Source organism: Schistocerca gregaria, chromosome 2 (genome assembly GCF_023897955.1).
Source record: "Schistocerca gregaria isolate iqSchGreg1 chromosome 2, iqSchGreg1.2, whole genome shotgun sequence".
Classification (NCBI taxonomy): Eukaryota; Metazoa; Arthropoda; class Insecta; order Orthoptera; family Acrididae; genus Schistocerca; species Schistocerca gregaria.
In genome coordinates this window covers 75,922,762-75,939,369 of record NC_064921.1, presented here as the reverse complement: position 1 = coordinate 75,939,369, position 16,608 = coordinate 75,922,762, and the positions used below count along the sequence as shown (strand labels likewise).

The 16,608-nt window shown below is 44.8% G+C and overlaps 1 protein-coding gene across 4 annotated transcripts in view; it reads right to left on the bottom strand.

Moving 5' to 3' along the window:
• LOC126336348 (solute carrier organic anion transporter family member 4A1) overlaps nucleotides 1-16,608 on the bottom strand; it is an 840,769-nt gene that overhangs the window by 383,591 nt on the left and 440,570 nt on the right. The window lies entirely within an intron of this gene.

Genomic DNA, 16,608 nt, shown 5'->3' with positions numbered 1-16,608 from the left:
AATGTGTGCAGCTGTGGCTCATTGGAACGTGCTCAGCTGCCGCTTACTTCCCCCGGCTTGTTTATTGAAAACACCGTAAGTACAATGTCCTAAGAGATGTGCGAAATAACGATAAATTTTATTTAAACACTATGAAGGGGTTAATATGCTTCACTATACTTTAATTAATTAATTAATTAATTTAAGATTTTTTAAAATAAAATTCTCTCCTTCTTATTTATTTTTGGAATTTTTAGTTACGATTTCGAGTGGTTTTATTTATGTTTTAGCTTCAGTCTTTTACAAGCTAAAGAATATAACTCTTCGGTTTTAAATACCACAGGGCAGCGAGGTATATGTCCCGCAGCGTCGATCTCGATGATACTCCTCGTCGGAACTGCTCCACCGGAAATCTCTAAAATGTTTATTTCGCAACGAAGATCGTTCGGCACAACTAGGTGTTATGTTGTATGATGCGTATGGATTGATGTATCTAACTTTTTTATCACGGAAAAGTTTATTGCTTCTGAGATATTCTCTCGAAGAATGTTGACCGTGAAAAGATGCAGGCTCGCACTACCATTCCACACTGCACCTCCGATCGATCTATGTCATGATATCTGAAGAATGTTTGTCAAATCTTTTATAAATTTAAAAATACACACCTTGAATACATGTTATTTTCTTGAATTTGTTTATTGTGCTATAGACTAACTAAACATTCACAATGGAGGTTAATAGCTTAGCACAACAATAGCAAAATCTCTCCAACATGATACACGTCCGATCTCACACAGACCCGTAATATACATCTTTGGTTACTTATTTCAGATAGAAGCGTCCGTAGCACGGAGCTTCCAATTCTCGCAGGCAGTTTATACTACTCTCGGCATTAATATTTCGCGGCAGCTGTGATTAAAGCATTCTTTAATTACCTCTTTGGTACCACACTTGGCGTGGACATCCGGTTCCCCTAACCATCGTAGAGGAATCGGATTCCGACCATTGTTAGCGATAGGCCTAGCACGGACATCACGGACGCATCCTTTGGCAGGATTAGTCCCCATTCTACGTCCAATACTTTCCCACCCTACCTGCCCACTTTAGGCTAAATTTTTCTGCCTGACAGATGTAGTACTGTCACCGTCAGAATGTGGTACGGGACTACAAGTCCCACCGCCACACCTCCAAAGTGAATTGCAGTGACGCAGTCACCGCCCTGTGGATAAATTTACTGCCTCACCAACACAGTTAGACCGCAATAGACCGGTGATGCTGTATTGTAACATGTCACAAAAAAAGTGATTAAAGCGTCTCCATAGTCAGAGATGCTCCCTGAGGATAGCTCACAAAGATAGCTAACTCCGTTCCACCCTGAGGTCAAAGCACAAACAGCAGCTACGCTGCTTACATTGCCCCCACACCTGGCACATGTTGCCAGTGTTTTACAGCAGCAGCAGCAGCAGTCAAAGTTTTTCCACCTTTTTACGATCCATTACAATGGTGACCCTTCACGTAGATGAACCATTGATGTCGCCAGAGTTGGGAGGCTTGTGCGCCAAACTTCGCACCTCTGCGTATCTTCAAATCGCCTACAAATTTAATCTTGTATTCTCCCCAACGTACTATATACTGATCAGCCAAAACATTATGACCACTGCCCACTGCAAGGCTGGATGCCTCCTGGTGGCGTTGCGGGCTAGTGACGCCCTAAGAAAAGTATGTTAGTCGAAAATTGACTGATAGGGGTTTACTCTAGCAAAAAGTTATGAGCTCCAAATGAAAGAATCCACCGACGTAATCGACATTGAAAAAGGACAGATTATTGTTACGCAGAGCGTGTGAACGAGTGTTTCGAAAACGGCGAGGCTGATCGAATGTTCACTTCCTAGTTTCGTGAGCACTTAAGGAAAGAGACAGAAGGACATTGGGACTACCAATTCGCGCTAAATGGTAGGACGCCCACACTCTTCACAGAACGTGGGTTTGGAGGCTCGTCTTGTAGGACAGACGGCGATCTGTGGCACCTCTGGCGAAAGAGCACAATGTCGGTGGACGCACAGGTGTTTCAGAGCACACGGTTCAGTGCACATTGTTGAATGAGGGGCTCCGCAGCTGACCACCCGTGCGAGTTCACATGTTTGCTCGACGACATCGTCAGCTGGGACTTTGGTGGGCTCGGGATCATCGAGATTCGACCGTCGATCAATGGAAACTTCTCGGCTCTTCGAGTGAATCACATTTTTGCTACACTGGGCCAGATGGTCTCTCCAAAAACGCCATCTTCCAGGAGAACGGCTACTCGAAACGTACGCAGACGCTGACTGGTGAGAGCAGTATTATGGTGTGACAAACATTCTCCTGCTCTTGCAAGGGGCCTGTGGTAGTAATCGAAGACACCACGTCAGTTACGGACCTGCATCCTTTCATGCTTGATGTTCTCCCTGACGACTATGTCATCTTTCAGCATTATAGCTGTCCATTGTGAGATAGTGGTACGATGGGCATAATAGTGAACTCACGTTAGTGTCTTGGCCACCAAATTTTCGCCTAATATGAATCCAATGGTTCCCAGCTGGATCGCTATCGAGAGTCATCACCGCGTACACAGATCAGCAGCCAGTTATTTACGGGCATTACATGATTTATGTGTAGACACTTGGCGCCACACAGCTCCACAAGACTACCAACGCACTGTAGGATCGGTGACAGGCGGAATCGGCGATATATTGCATTACAAAGATGGCCAAAGAAGCTACACTAAATGCCATTAAAATTGCTACACCACGAAGATGACGTGCTAAAGACGCGAAATTTAACTGACAGGAAGAAGATGCTGTGATATGCAAATGATTAGCTTTTCAGAGCATTCACACAAGGTTGACGCCGGTGGCGACACCTACAACGTGCTGACATGAGGCAAGTTTCCAACCGATTTCTCACACGCAAACAGCAGTTGACCGGCGTTGCCTGGTGAAGCGTTGTTGTGACGCCTCGTGTAAGGAGGAGAAATGCGTACCATCATGTTTCCGACTTTGATAAAGGTCTGATTGTAGCCTATCGCGATTGCGGTTTATCGTATCGCGACATTGCTGCTCGCGTTGGTCGAGATTCAATGACTGTTAGCAGAATATGCAATCGGTGGGTTCAGGAGGGTAATACGGAACGCCGCGCTGGATGCCAACGGCCTCGTATCACCAGTAGTCGAGATGACAGGAATCTTATCCGCATGGCTGTGACGGATCTTGCAGCCACGTCTCGATCCCTGAGTCAACAATGGGGACGTTTGCAAGACAACAACCATCTCGACGAACAGTTCGACGACGTTTGCAGCAGCATGGACTCTCAGCTCGGAGACCATCGCTGCAGTTACCCTTGACGCTTCATCACAGACAGAAGCGCGTGGCAGTTACCCTTGACGCTGCATCACAGACAGGAGCGCGTGCGATGGTGTACTCAACGACGAACCTGGGTGCACGAATGGCAAAACGTCATGTTTTCGGATGAATCCATATTCTGTTTACAGCAGCATGAAGGTCGCATCCGTGTTTGGCGACATCGCGATGAACGCACATTGGAAGCGTGTATTCGTCATCGCCATACTGGCGTATCACCCGGCGTGATGGTATGGGGTGCCATTCGTTACACGTCTCGGACACCGCATTGACGGCACTTTGAATAGTGGACGTTACATTTCAGATGTGTTACGACCCCGTGGCTCTACCCTTCATTCGATCCCTGCGAAACACTACATTTCAGCAGGATAATGCACGACCGCATGTTGCAGGTTCTGTACGGGCCTTTCTGGATACAGAACATGTTCGACTGGTGCCCTGGCCAGCACATTCTCCCGATTCCTCACCAACTGAAAACGTATGGTCAATGGTGGCCGAGCAACTGGCTCGTCACAATACGCCAGTCACTACTCTTGATGAACTGTGGTATTGTGTTGAAGCTCCATGGGCAGCTGTTCCTATACACGCCATTCAAGCTCTGTTTGAGTTAATGCCCAGGCGTATCAAGGCCATTATTACGGACAGGGGTGGTTGTTCTGGGTATTGATTTCTCTGGATCTATGCACCCAAATTGCGTGAAAATGTAAACACATGTCAGTTCTGTTGTTGTTGTTGTTGTTGTTGTTGTGGTCTTCACTACTGAGACTAGTTAGATCCAGCTCTCCATACTACTCTATCCTGTGCAAGCTTCTTCATTTTCCAGTACCTACAGCAACCTACATCCTTCTGAATCTGCTTACTGTATTCATTTCTTGGGCTCCCTCTACGATTGTTACCCTCCACACTGCCCTCCAATGGAAAATTTGTCATCCCCTGATGCCTCAGAACATGTCCTACCAACCGGTACCCTCTTCTGGCCAAGTTGTGGCACTAACTCCTCTTCTCCCCAATTCTATTCAATACCTCCTCATTAGTTATGTGATCTACCCATCTAATCTTCAGCATTCTTCTGTAGCACCACATTTCGAAAGCTTCTATTCCCTTCTTGTCCAAACTATGTATCGTCCATGTTTCACTCCCATACATGGCTACATTCCATTCAAATACTTTCAGAAACGACTTCCTGAGACTTGCTGTTGCCAGTCTACATTTTATATCCTCTCTACTTCGACCACCATCAGTAATTTTTCTCCCCAAATAGCAAAACTCCTGCACTACTTTAAGTGTCTCATTTCCTAATCTAATTCCCTCAGCATCACCCGACTTAATTCGACTACGTTGCATTATCCTCGTTTTGCTTTTGTTGATGTTTATCTTATATCCTCCTCTTTCTCCTAATAACGACATCCTGTAGTCCACGCCCGGAATATTTTACCCAAGAGGACGCCATCATCACTTATCCATACAGTAAAGCTGCATGCCGTAGGAAAAAATTACGGCCGTAGTTTCCCCTTGGTTTCAGCCGTTCGCAGTACCAGCACGGCTAGGCCGTTTTGGTTAACGTTGCAAGGCCAGGTGAGTCAATCATCCAGACTGTTGCCCCTGCAACTACTGAAAAGGCTGCTGCCCCTCTTCAGGAACCACACGTTTGTCTGGCCTCTCAACAGATACCCCTCCCTTGTGGTTGCACCTCCGGTACGGCCATCTTTGTTTGGCGACATCGCGGTGAACGCACACTGGAAGAGTGTATTCGTATCGCTGAGGCAAGCAAGCCTCCCCATCAACGGCAAGGTCCATGGTTCATGAGGCGGTCCAATGAATACCCGTTTATCATCTACATTTCTTCGTGGTGTAGCAATTTTAACGGCCAGTAGTGTATTGAGGAGGTGGTCGTAATGTTTTGGCTTGTCAGTGAATACGCACAATAAAAAACATTTAGCTGTTCGTTGCCCTCCGCCTGGTGTTCCAGTTTCAATGGCCGACAGTGCAGCAGCGGGAACCGGACGCGGCAGTCTTCGCCTCTGCCCGGTGCACGCCGCGGCATCTATTCTGCGGAGCAGACGGGCGCTCGTCGGCGGCGGCTCCCGCTGCGATAAATAAACGGAATCGCGCCGCAGTGTCGCCCACAAATCAGCGGCCGCGGACGCCCGGCATCCCCGCGCATCCCGTACGTGTGTGGCGCGTATATCTCCCACCCCGCCACTGCTGCGCTCCATGCGGGATCAGCTCTAGCTCTTCGCGCGCCCATCTTGTTACGCCCCTCGGAGAAACGAAACGGTGCGCGTTACAGTACCGCCGAGCGGTGGCAGTATCACGTATGAGATCATCACTTTTCCATGCCGACCCAGGCCTGAATACGTGCTGCCGCTCCCTTTGGAGATATTGTTGCATTTATTTATGGTATGGGGTGCCATTGGTTACACGTCTCGGTCCCCTCTTGTTCGCATTGACGGCACTTTGAACAGTGGACGTTACATTTCAGATGTGCTACGACCCGTGGCTATACCCTTCACTCGATCCCTGCGAAACCCTACATTTCAGCAGGATAATGCACGACCGCATTTATTGCATATTTAGCCCAGGCAGATTAGAACCTTAAGGCCCTCTCTTACATTTGACCAAGAACAACACACACAAAAAATATTACGTAAAAATCACAAAAATAATAATTTGCATTGTTAAGAAGTACAGGGTTGTAGCCTCTCCCCGATGTTATTCAATCTGTATATTGAGCAAGCAGTAAAGGAAACAAAAGAAAAATTCGTAGGTATTAAAGTCCATGGAGAAATAAAAACTTTGAGGTTCGCCCATGACATTGTAATTCTGTCAGAGACAGCAGACTACTTGGAAGATAATAATTTGCATTGTTAAGAAATACAGGGTTGTAGCCTCTCCCCGATGTTATTCAATCTGTATATTGAGCAAGCAGTAAAGGAAACAAAAGAAAAATTCGGAGTAGGTATTAAAGTCCATGGAGAAGAAATAAAAACTTTGAGGTTCGCCCATGACATTGTAATTCTGTCAGAGACAGCAGAGTACTTGGAAGAGCAGTTGAACGGAATGGAAAGTGTCTTGAAAGGAGGATATAAGATGAACATCAACAAAAGCAAAACGAGGATAATGGAATCTAGTCGAATTAAGTCAGGTGATGCTGAGGGAATTAGATTAGGAAATGAGACACTTGAAGTGGTAAAGCAGTTTTGCTATTTGTGGAGCAAAATAACTGATGAGGGTCGAAGTAGAGAGGATATAAAATGTAGACTGGCAATGGCAAGGAAAGCCTTTCTGAAGAAGAGAAATTTGTTAACATCGAGTATTGATTTAAGTGTCAAGAAGTCGTTTCTGAAAGTATTTTTATGGAGCGTAGCCATGTATGGAAGTGAAACATGGACTAGTTTGGACAACAAGAGAATAGAAGCTTTCAAAATGTGGTGCTACAGAAGAATGCTGAAGATTAGATGGATAGATCACATAACTAATGTGGAAGTATTGAATAGGATTGGGGAGAAGAGAAGTTTGTGGCACAACTTGACCAGAAGAAGGGATCGCTTGGTATGACATGTTCTTAGGCATCAAGCGACCACCAATTTCGTATTGGAGGGCAGCGTGGAGGGTAAAAATGGTAGAGGGAGACCAAGAGATGAATACACTAAACAGATTCAGAAGGATGTAGATTGAAGTAGGTACTGGGAGATGAAGATGCTTGCACAGGATAGAGTAGCATGGAGAGCTGCATCAAACCAGTCTCAGGACTGAAGACCACAACAACAACAATAAAAATAATAATTGCCACTAATAATGATGATAAAATAATGTTGGAAATACGAATGATAGTCAATTAGTTATTACATAACAAACTAAGTAACAATAAATTGCAGTATTAAAAAAAGTAACACGCTGAGGAAACGAAAGTCGCTGGATACCTCCTGATACTCGTGTCGGGCCTCCTTTCGCTCGGCGTAGTGCACCAACTGAACGTGGCATGGATTGAAAAAGTCGTTGGAAGGACCCTGCGGAAATGTTGAGCCATGCTACTGCTATAGGCGTCCATAATTGCGAAAGTGTTGTCGGTGCAGAATTTTGTGCACAAATTGACCTCTCGGTTACGTCCCATAAATGTTCGATGGGATTCATGTGGGACGATCTAGGATAGCCAAATCATTCACTCGAATTTTCGAGAATGTTTCTCAAACTAACAGCGAACAATTGTGGTCCAGTGATTTGGCGCAGTGTCATCCATAAAAATTCCATCGTTATTTCTGAACATCAAGTCCACGAATGACTGCAAAAGGTCTCCAAGTAGTCGAACATAACCGTTTCCAGTCAATGATCGGTTCAGATGGACCGGAGGACTCAGTCTATTCAACGTAAACACACCTCGCATAATTATGGAGCCGCCAGCACCACGTCGCACAGCATCTCATTGACAACTTGGGTCCATGACTTCGTGGGGTCTGCGCCACACTCAAACAGTACCATCAGCTCTTACCAACTGAGATCGTATGTGAGCAAGCTGTGGTTTTCCAGTCGTTTAGGGTCCAACCGATACGGCCACGAGCCCAGGAGAGGCGCTGCAGGCGATGTCGTGCTGTTACCAAAGACCCTCGCGTCAGTCGTCTGCTGCCATAGCCCATTAACAACAAATTTCGCCGTACGTCCCACACTGTTTTCTGTGGTTACTTCAGGCAGTGTTGCTTGTCTGTTAGCACTGACAACTCTACGCTCAAACGCTGCTGCTCTCGGTCGTTAAGTGAAGGCCATCGGCGACCGCGTTGACAACGGTGAGATGTAATGCCAGAAATCCGGTATAATCGGCACACTCTCGACACTGTGGATCTGAGCATACTGAATTCTTTTACGATTTCCGAAATGGACTGTTCCATGGCTCTAGGTCCAACTACCATTCCGCGTTCATTGTTTGTTAATGCCCATCCTGCGGCCATCATCACGTTACACGCCTTTTCACATGATTCCCCTGAGTATAAATGACAGCTCCGCTATTGCACTGCCATTTAACTTGGGTACGCGATTCTACCGCCATCTGTATATGTATATATTGCTGTCCCACGGCTTTTCCCACCTCAGTGTAATTTTCAATAATAATAATGAAATAATGGGGGCATCAGGAATGTTATGGATTACTTTAGCGCCATTGAAGCCTTGTTTGGTATTAGAAGAAGTGGAAGGGCAAATGAAAGAGGAAAGGGTCGAAATGAAAGTGATAACGGTTGCTAGGAAAGAAGATAATTTCAGTAGAGAACACTTTAGACAAGGGGAGGGAAAAGTGGTGAGGGAGGGAGCGTTGACGAGAGCAAGCTGGGTACGAAAAGATTTTTTTTCCAATATTTTGCGGAAGGTTGTTCCAAAGTCGGGTTCCTGGAACAGAAAACGATTTAGAGAAGTTGTTAGTGTTGTGTAGTCGTAAGAGGGGATTCTACTTTCTTGATGTTATAGAATAAGAATCCAAACTTATTTAAAATTTGACTCTATCTGGAAGTTGGGCGTACTCAATGACTGTACATACTGTCAGACGATTAGAGGTTAGATTTGGCGAACATGTTGCTCTAGAGTGGCGTGGCACTGCTGGTAAGTCAAATTTCGCCGCACACCTGACTTCAAGTGACCATAGTTTGCCTGTGATGTTCTCACGCACGAAGATGTTGCATCCATTTGATGGATTCCATGTGCGCCATGTAAATATCAGCATGGATTTGTTGGAGGGGGGAAAGTTCTTTCGCCGTCGAGCGTCTCCTGGTGGGACGCTGCTCAATGGGCAGGTGACCACGACACCTTCCCCTTTTTGGAAGACATTTGAAGATCAACCAAAAGAGGTGGACGCCAAAGACACATGGATTTGGCACAGACGACATATTTATAGCTGTCCAACACTACTTAAGAGTATGCGTGCACTCCAAATGAGGAAATCCACTGAGATAAGCGACCTTGACAAACGGCAGATTATTAGGCAGAGCCTGTGAACGAGTAACTCGAACACGACGAAGCCGGTCGAATGTTCACGTGCTACTGTCGTGAACACCTACGGAAAGAGGTAGAAGGACAGTGTGACTACCACAAGGTTGGACGTCCACGACTCTTCACAGAAAGTGGGGTTGGGAGGCTTGTCTGCCTTGTAAATTAGAATGGGTGGTGAGCTGTGGCATATCTGCCGAAAGAACACAATGCTGGTCCTCGCACAAGTTTTTCGGAGCACACCGTTCATCGTATATTGTTGAACACTTAGTTCCGCAGCAGACCACCCGTACGCGTTTACATGTTGACCCAACGACATGGTCAGTTACGATTGCTCTGGGCACGGGACCATCGGGATTCGACCGTCGACCGTGTCGGTTTTTGGGTGAATCAAATTTTTGCTACACTAGGTCGATGGTTGTCTCCACAAAAGGCGTCATCGAGGTAAACGGCGACTCGAAACGTGTAGTGTTCCACCGACGCAGGCTGGTGCAAGCAGCAGTATGCTATGGGAGACGTTCTCCTGCGCTTGCACGGGTCCTGTGTTAGTAACCTAAGGCACACTGACAGATGCGAACCACCTGCATCCCTTCATACTTGATGTCTTCCCCGACGCAGATGTCATCTTTTAGCAGTATAATTGTCCGTGCCTCGGAGCCAGAACCGTCCTACAGCGGTTTGAGGAGCGTTATAGTGAATTCATGTTGTCTCGGCCACTAAATTTGCCCGATGTAACTCCTACGGAACGCATCTGGGTTGCTTTACATAAGCCACACTTTAGAATACTGAACGTTTCGACTTGCCACCGATTATTTGTGGACTGACTAAACAAATAAGCCGTGGCTACCAAGTGCCTTAACCACCATGTCGCCACGATCAGATGCAACTATAATACGGACGAGCGGCGAACCTACGTCATTCTGAAACTATATGAATTCCAGGGAAGCGAATTCTTAACTGATGTACCGCTATAAACAGTTTCTTGTCTATGTAAGTCACATTTTCTTAACCCTGGTAACTGAGTGGTCAGCGCGACGGAATGTCATACCTAACAACCTGAGTTCGATTCCCGGCTGGGTCGGAGATTTTCTCCGCTCAGGGACTGGGTGTTGTGTTGTCCTTATCATATTTCATCCCCATCGACACGCAAGTCGCCGCAGTGGCGTCAACTCGAAAGACCTGCACCAGGCGAACGGTCTACCCGATGGGAGGCCCTAGCGACACGGCAATTCTATTTTCTTAACAATCTCTGGATTGCATAAGGCGACAAACTGAAAATTGCTTGTGCAGATAGTGTTCTGTTGCGAGCACTGTTACTCACACATTGGGCCTCGTCGCCACATCTCTTCGGTACAGAGTAGCGAGACACCACTTTGGCTTGTATAAATGCCGTTCTTAAGCAGCAGCAAATTGCGGATCTCTCGGAAACCCGTCGTTAATTCTATGGTCTGTAGTAATAAAATGATGAGGACCGTCATATTGGTGATTAAAGAACTATTTTAACTTGAGTGTCATGAAAGCAAGCCGTTCCAAAGGAAGGGAATATTGAGGACCCATCAAAAATTCATTATTTTCGGTACAATTTTGTTATAATTAAATGTCAGTAACAAATCTACAATCAAATCTTTCAGGAGACGGTACAGTGGAATTGTAATTAAATTAATTATGGTTGATAAAGTGCAATGAATAGAGACGCAGAGTAGTAACGTACCACATGATGTGTTGCTGGTTCGCGTCCCACTGGATCCAAATATTTTTTACTAACCTTTGCGTTTCCTAATACGTCCTGAACTTTCTTATTAGTTTAATAGAAGAATAATCTATAATATTCGAAGTTATGTAAATATAACTGTGCTCTTCCTGAGGAGTGAGTTTGTCCGACTGGCTTTATCTACATGACAGTTTACACTGCTTGCATAAGAGAGTATGCACTTTCTTGTTTCAAGCTTTGTATTTCACATGTGGTAAAGATTCTGCTGCTGAATAGGAACAGTGACCAAATAAGAACGACGTTATGCTTTTTAGTAAAAAGTGAGGCTGATGAAATAATTTTTATGTTATGCAGAGAACTATTGTAAATTCATATGATGCTGTTTGTAATGGAACTTTTACAAGCCGATTTCCTTATTGACTCGATATGGTAGTTTCATTTATGCCTTATACGATGTTCATGGATATTCAAATTTTTATTGATGTTATAACGGTACGGCCTCCTCCAGGACTCATATGAAATGTCCAATACCACCTTTTTTCATATGCATCCGGGTAGTTATCGGACAATTCAGTGCTCCCTAAGGCCTTGTATGTGTGTCTTTATATGTATCACTCTGTCATATTTGATAAAAAACATGATATTTATTGCGAAGGCACGTGGAATGTTCTGGAAGGACGTGCGTTGTCGTAATTGTCGGTGGATTGTTCTCATTGATAAAATTATGTACATATACTAAATTAAGTAAGTAATCAAGAAATTGAAGTAATAAGTCCTTAGCAATAAATAACTAGAAACTGCAGAGATGTAGCATGTCCAAATCGAAACTGTAATTAATTACGTAACTAAAATAATACGAGAGACATTATTGTAATTAAAGTTCAGAATGATTTTCGTATGGAAAACTAAAGATATTACTATAAAAGATTGTCACTGAATACTGAATATTATACCTAATTCGGCTGTAGCATCAGTTTCTTTACGTTTTGTAAATTTTAACTGTAACATCAAAATTGCACAAAATTAATAATGCATTATTTTGGAAGCTATTGTTAAAATTCTATGTAAAGCGATGCAGCAACAAGTCACTTTTGAAGTTACGTTTGGAAGTCAAAGGGATCAGTGAAGTCTGTCCGTGATTTGTTTACATGACAAGTGTGCAGCAGTTCGGATGTCAATTAATATGAATAAATTTTGTGAAGCATGAAAATTTCCCATTCATTCATCAATGGACCAGGCAGAAGAAATATTCAGCATGAATCGTTTCAATGTATTCTACAGTCAGAACAACCTGACTACCATATCAACAAGGGAAGAATGTGTATCTAACATGGGAATTTTACGCCGTCCATTTTGTAAAACAGTGTGTTTTGCGAACGAGTTACAGCCGACATCTGCCGCTGGAGCGCTCTGCGGTCGCTTATACTACGATGAGGCACGCGAGCCGTGGGCACAAATCGCATCATTCCTGACTGCCCAGCAGCACGTCAAACACGGAATACTCAACGCTGGCGTTCGAAGCACGGTACGTGCGCCGACAGCTTTATGCATTGGTCGCTCCGGAAAACGTCAAACGTCGCCAAGCAGAGCAATAAATCTCCGAGTAAAAATACGCGCTGTTGATGAAGCGAATGATGACCAACAGTGACATAAATCCTCTTTCATAACCTCCGAGTCAGTTAAATGAATGGAGTAATCCGGAAAGCGTGGTAACCGTGCGACGGGCCGGAGATGGCCAGTGCATACGTCTTCTTCTCCCCCCTCACTGACGCGGACAGATACCGAGGCAGTGATGCAGTGCCGGCGCATTACTGGCGCCACTTTAAATTCGCGCCGGTTGCCGGCGACTTTCCGGCCGCGTGTGTTTTCGGAGAAAGCCGGGAGACCAGTGAATGGAGTGGCAGGGGCAGGGGGGAGGTGGCACGAGTGGGAAAATATACAGCCAACCTTCTGGCGAAGGGCGCACGGATCACTGGCTTGACGACCGCCGCTGGAGCAAGCGACGCAGCTTAATGAGCTGGCTGCACGCGCTACTTCGTTTGCGCGAATTTCACACTTGTGTGCTCCGCCGCTTGCTCCGTGCTGCTACTTTCTCTCCCCTTTCCTCTTTAGTTTAATCTCATTCCTTTTCTCCCTCTCTTTCTCCCTTTCGCCCCAGTACATGCCGTGCTTCCCCAAGCGCAACCGAGAAAACCTTGCAGCTTTCACCTTGACTCATCTAGCAATGGGTAATTTTCATTCTGCTACCGTGAACGAGTAATATTGGACAATTGGAGGGGCAGCATACAAGGGACGTCAGAAACACATCAGATTAACCAAGTTACAGACAGGTAGTTGTTTACAAGACAGCTAACGCAGCAAAAACCAATCAGAGAAAGGGACTGAATAAAAAGTTCTCTGGTTTTCTGCCGCGTCAAGTGATTAAAATCACACAAGCTTTCGGCCAAACACTCCTTGGCCATTTTCAAATGGTATGTCTGCCAGTGGACTGCTGGTACGCCGTTATATACATTATCTGCCGGCTGTGACGTCACTGGTACTCGCGACATAGCCATATATGGACATACGTTGATCCGGCGTTCGATGTGCCCGTTTCAACCGCGTTATCGTTGGATCCTTGCCGCGCTGAGCTGCATGCCACCATCTCTATTTATAGATGATTTTTATTTCAATGACTTCTTTAATCACACACCTCCAGAAGCTGTTAGTGCTACCCCACGTCGGTCGGTGTGCCGTGCGGTTCTAGGCGCTTCAGTCTGGAACCGCGCGACTGCTACGGTCGCAGGTTCGAATCCTGCCTCGAGCATGGATGTGTGCGATGTCCTTAGGTTAGTTAGGTTTAAGTAGTTCTAAGTTCTAGGGGACTGATGGCCACAGATGTTAAGTCCCATTGTGCTCAGAGCCAGTTGAACCAGCGACCCACGACCGATGTTTTATCAAATTTTATCCGATACCCCTTTTCTAAGGCATACTCAAGTAGATTTCTCAGGGTAGCGTAGGCGATAACACCTCCCAGGCTCATTCCAGCCTTGGTCCACAGTACTTACCGTCTGTCCGACGTAAGATTGGCCACACTCGCAAGATGTATTGTAGATCCTAGGTGTTCTGGGACCCGCTACGCCTTATATGCGAAACTGGCAAATTTCAGTCGGAGATCTGAAGAGCGACTTGATCTTGTGTCTTTTCAGCAGGCACCTTATCTTGCCCGACACGGACGGCAAGAAATCAAGCTTCTTTTCCTTCTCTCTGCCAGAGGTATTATCGTGATTCGTGCTTGAGATCATTTAGCTGATTAACGTTTAGCTGTTGTTCTTGCAGACACTCCGCAGATGGCTCGGCTCAAGGGGCAGCTTATCAGTGTCTGATATTCTTGAACGATGCAGCAGTGTTTGTAATGCAGTGCGCTTCTGTGGTGGCTGACGACGGCTGATGCCGTGCATGTACAGGTCGCTGTGAATGAGTTTTCTAGACACGCAGTGGCCAAGACATCCACTTCGTTTGTGGTGGACGAGAACGTCGAGGAAGGTCAATGAACTGTCTTTTTCTGCCGCCATGGTGAACGGGATGCTGCTGTTCGTTGAGGTGTTCCAAGAACTTGTCAAGTTTCTCACGTCTGTGTGGGCAAATGACGAAGAAGAAACTAGGCTGCGTCCACACCAACTCTCTTCAGCATTTCAGTTCTGCCATTGTTTCCGTCATTAAAACATAAAACTGCATCACAGGCATCTATTTTTAAGTACTTCAAGTCACAGAATGTTGTTTTTGAGTATCTAATCTAAATTAAAAAGGCTTTCATTTGCATTCTGTGTCTTCCATGAAGACACTTCCAGAGTACCCCTGAACGTGGACTAGATTGGGTGCGTGTGTGTGTGTGTGTGTGTGTGTGTGTGTGTGTGTGTGTGTGTACAAATATCTTAACTCTAATGATATACTAATATTGTAAATGCGTAAGTAACTCCGTATGTTACGCTTTCACGACTAAACCGCTGAACCGATTTCCAAAAAGTTTGGTAGGAATAGCTTGAACGCTGAGAAAAAACATAAGCTTCCAAAGAAAAGTGTTTAGTACAACACACTTATTGATTTGAAGAATATAACATGAAATATGAAACAATAATTACTCTTTGAAAAAGCTAATTGCTCTTTGAATTTTGAACTTTATCATATTTGTGAAAATGCTTTTATTGTCTGATATGTTTTACAGATTATGATTCAACGTAATGAACACAATGTTTATACAGTCCACTATGTGTTTAATCGATACTTACACCAATATCAATCACAAATCCGTCACATTTTAACCCCTGAACGTCATGCGTCTGTTATAACTTCTATGTTGCTTTTAAAATTCGGTGTGTAGCTCGTCGACACGTGGTTAGCATTTCTCTTTCTCGATCAAGAATTCCCGGGTTCGATTCCCGCCCTCGTCCCTTTTTTTCTGCTCGCGTCTGGATGTGTGTGTCGTTATCATCATTTTATCGTCATCGACGTGCGAACCACCGGATCGGCGTCAAATAAAAAGACTTGTACGAAACTCTTGAACATCCCATCCCGGGTGACCCGGCCAATAAAGCCACACACACATTTCATTTCACTGAACTGATAAGCGAGTGCAGCTGTGGGTAACAGCTAGAATACAGCGCTTATACAGTCTTCAGCGTGTTTAATCCATGTCAGTCTATAATTCCATACTAATATTATAAAGACGAAATTAATTCTGTCTGTTACGTTTCCACGACTAAACCTCTGAGCCCATATTCATGAAATTCGGCGTGAGATAGGAAAGGCGAACTCGGAGGAAGTGTGTAGTACAAGATATTTGTTGACTGGAAGAATATTGCGCAAATTAAGGAAACGTATTTACGCCTTGAAAAAGTTACTTACTCTTTCACACTTGAACTTATAAACATATTTATAAAAATGCTATTATTGCTTGATATGCTTAACGTAACACGATCCAGCTTTATCAATACAATGCTTATTCAATTATCAACGTATTTAATCAATACTTCCATACTAATACCAGTATTATTAACTGCGAAAGTAGTAAAGATACCTTGAACCCTGTGGAAGAGCCTAGGCTACTTTAGAGAGTTTTATTTTTTCTGGTATTAACATTTTTAAATATGGTGTAAGTGTTCTTACATATGGTATACGTTGCGTGGATGCAGATGATGCTGGTGCCTTTTAATGTCTCTAGATTTTTCCGTGGCAGTGCAAATTCAATTTTATTGCGCGCGTGGTTTGTGTTACTGAGTGGCTACACAACCTCGCATTTCTGGAGAACTTCGGTGGAGATACAACAATAAAATCGGACGGTAACCTTGAGTACTATATTTCAAGCTATTACAATAAGCCTCGCAAACATTGAGTCTGAGAGAGCTCAAGCTGCGAAAGTTAGTCGAATCCAGCAAACCTCAGAGTAATCCCATGTCGTCCGGAACTTGCTGCAGAACGTCAGGCGGTCTTCAGAGCTACAGAGACAGCAGAACAATCATAAGCCCGTTGGATTTTACACGCTGAGCGTCACTCGTCTCTTACAGCTTCTAAGGC